General features: G+C 42.2%; 1 pseudogene; it reads right to left on the bottom strand.

Annotated features, from left to right (window-relative positions):
* Window positions 1–967: 967 nt before the first annotated feature.
* Window positions 968–2,396, bottom strand: LOC146622479 (protein FAM200C-like; annotated as a pseudogene).
* Between the last annotated feature and the right edge of the window lie 1,244 nt (window positions 2,397–3,640).

The following is a 3,640-nucleotide window of genomic DNA, read 5'->3' as shown; positions in this document are numbered from 1 at the left end:
TCTGAGAGCACTGAAGCTTCTTTCAGGCTCAGTACATGCGTTTTATCCTCAGATTAAAATTATTATTCTGTGCTTGATGTGCCTCACCTTTGGCCCTAGCTCTTCCCCTCTGACTGCACTAGGACATATTGCTACCTGATAAAATAAAACATGGATTCGTGCCATATAAAAAGTGAGACATGTCAATTCAGATTCTTTGTCAAATATACACTAATGAATCAATTTACATCAGCAGCCTAACAATTGTCATGATAATAAATACTAGTTAATCTATAGCACCAAATCTTCAGTCAGTCACCTGTGACCTCGCCTCTTCACCTCTGTCCGAGCTACAACATGGCAGAGCTGCCTCTGTCAGCTGATGAATAACAGTGAGACATTCCACATACATGCAGTCACACATGTGCTTCAAATACAGTAATGAACCACCAAGTCATCATCCAATGTCACCTGTGATTCTTGTATCACCATTACTCTCTATCACCTGACAAATAGGACATACATGACAATAAGAATAAAATGTGTAGCTGCTTCAGTGTTTCTGTCAATTTGTGCAGATCTTGACTCATCAGTAATGTTTGTAGGGTGAGTGCATTTTTAAAACAATTTGTGCAAACTGCACTCCAAGGTGGAATATTTGCAAAAGCATGACTACCTCATGATATTTTGCCTCAAAAATGAACCCTATAACCCTATATGTCAGTGCCATTAGGAAGAAATTGTGTCACCAACATTTTAATGTTAGACCAGTGGTTCTTAACCTTGTTGGAGGTACCGAACCCCACCAGTTTCATATGCGCATTCACCGAACCCCTCTTTAGTGAAATTTTTTTTTTTTTTTTTCAAATTCAAGACATAGATATGTTTTTTTACTGGTGCACAAAATGAGCCGTACATGAACATCACCTTGTTCAAAGAACAAAACCAACACAATGCATGAACTTACAACAAATTACATACCTGCAAATCAGTGTGACTTCTGCTGTTGCCTTTGAGAGACCAGTTCAGATATGCGTGGCTTCACCTTGGCAAGTGCCAGTCTCATGTCATTTTCACAGAAAAGTCTGTTCCTTTTCTTCGTTTTTATGTCCAGCATCGTCGAAAAGGATTGCTCGCAAAGATATGTTGTAACAAATGGTATAAAAAAATCCAGGGCTTTCTTAGCAATAATTGGATACTTGTCCATTTGTCGACACCAAAACGTTGAGAGTGTTGTTGTTCTGAAGAGTTGCTGTTGAACCTGGCTCTGCTGAATTTCAATGATTTCGTCAAGGTATTCATCATTGACATCTGCTGTCTCAACAGCAAACGTGAACGGCTGTCTCACCCATGCTGGATATGACTCTCTTGTAGGGAAATATCTGTCGAGAGACTTTGCAAGCTCATCTAAGTGCGTTGCAATTGTTTGCTTCAGTTCCGTGGATACAGAAACATCTCCGATTCCAGACACATCTTCGACCTTACTTACACAGTTGTCCAGAAGGGGGAAGTTTGCAAAGTTGTTGTTCTCTGTTCGTCGTTTCCATAACGTTAGCTTTTTTTGAAAAGCCTTCAGGTGTTCTTCCGCTTCTATGATATTGACTCCACCACCCTGCATCTGCTGATTGAGATGATTGAGAGCTGCGAATATATCAGCCATGTACGCTAAAATGAGAATGAACTCAGGATTTTTGAAGCAATCTGCAGTGTTGGTGCTCTTGCAAAAACAGGGCTAATTCCACACGGATGGCAAAAACACGATTCAGCACCTGTCCCCGGGATAACCACCGAACATTAGAATGGTACAGAAGTACCTCGAATTCAGAGCCCATTTCTTTACACAGCTCACTGAAGATGCGGTGCCTCAGAGCACTATTTCGCACATAGTTCACACATTCCACCACTGTTTTTAATACTTCTGCCATTTTTGGAGGCAAGGTTTTTGTTGCCAATGCATGCCTGTGCAAAATACAATGAGTCACAATGATGTGTGGTGCATCGGCTTTTACTAGCGCACCAAAACCAGAGTTTCTTCCCAGCATGACGGGAGCTCCGTCTGTACAAACTGCAGAAACCATGTCCCATGAAAGATTGTTGTCTCCGAAGAAGTCATCCACAAGCTTCTTCACATCGGCTGCCTTAGTTGTTGTTGTAAGAGGCTTACAAAATAAAAAATCTTCTTTTATCATGTCATCTTTCACATAGCGCACAAAAACAGTAAGCTGGCTTAGATTAGCAACGTCTGTGCTCTCATCGAGCTGAAGGCTGAATTTTGCCGGGCTTGAAATCAGATCGGCGACTACTTGAGCCAAGATGTCTTTACTCATGTCTTCTATTCTGTCGCTGACTGTGTCATTTGAAAGAGGAATTTGTGATAATTTACCTTCGGCCGCTGTTCCGAGTATCAGATTTGCCATCTTTAACGCGGCTGGTTTCACGAGTGTTTCACCAATGGTGTGTGGCTTGCCCTGCTTTGCAATCAGGTAAGCAACTTCGTACGATGCTGTGAGGATCGGTTTGTTAACACTAGCATCCCCAGGCTTCTACCTTTCTACCTATAAAACCCGGAGAGCAGTCAAATGGTGGAAGTGGAAGCTAAATTGGCTAGTCATTCATATGTATATTAGGCTGTTAAGTAGGAATTCTGGAGGGAGGGGAGTGGGGGTGTGTGATTGAGGGGGTGGGGGAGCTGCTAAAAGCTGTGAACTTCCTTTTGTGTTTCATCTTGATGCATTCTCAATCATCCAGGGAAATAAATCTCCAAAAGTCACCAACTTGGAGTGTTTCAGTTTGCCGTCTTAGGGAGAAATCAACACACATGGGTGTATTTCCTTTGTTGCTGAGATTTATTGATAAAAACAGTACAAAAAAACCAACCATTTGTACACATATTTACAAATAATAATAAAAAGTGAGTGAGTACATTTCAACATTATACCAGTGGTCTGATTGATGCCACAATGGAGCAAATCGAGCAACCGGACCTCCTCTCCAAGGAAAGAAAATTCATCGCCCTGAAGAATCCTCTGGTGTACGGACCTCCTCTCCAAGGAAAGAAAATGCAGAGAAGACTCACCACTCAGCAGGCCTTGGAAATGATCCTGACGGAAGTCGACCCTTGTGACTTGGATGGAGAAGACCTAGCAGTTCAGCCGGATTCGGACTCAGAGCTGTCTGATCAGTCTTCCGGTTAGTTTCATTTCATGTTATTTCCTTTTTCATTTCAAACAAGTAAGTGGATGTAGTTAGTAAGTAAGATATTTCAGACATTATTCTGATACAGAGGAGGAGATACTGGAATTATAATTAGTATCTATGCATGCATTTGTGATTTCGTTTGACCTTCCCATTTTGCTCACAATTTGAATTTGTTCACACTGCAGATGAGGAGACTGCTTCTCCACCGAAAAAGAGACCTTGTTTGGGGACTGAGACAGCGAAAGATGGCACAGTGTGGCGTGAAGAACATGTGGGGACCTGTCTCCCTTTCACCCCAATAGAAGCGTACGCTGCAGATGGAGAGCCAACGGCTAAGGCCAGGAGAAGTATCTCGAGTCGCCTTCAGAGCTTCCTGTGTTTCATCACTCTTGACATGCTTCGTAGCATTCAAGAATGGACTATTCAACATGCACAGCAAACGGAGCATGTTCATTGGTTCATG

This window comes from Diplotaxodon limnothrissa, linkage group LG11 (assembly GCF_057381915.1).
Source record: "Diplotaxodon limnothrissa isolate DT_005_m linkage group LG11, D_limnothrissa_male_GT1.1, whole genome shotgun sequence".
Lineage (NCBI taxonomy): Eukaryota > Metazoa > Chordata > Actinopteri > Cichliformes > Cichlidae > Diplotaxodon > Diplotaxodon limnothrissa.
The sequence above is the reverse complement of the archived record's forward strand: the minus strand, read 5'-3'. Positions and strand labels throughout refer to the sequence as shown.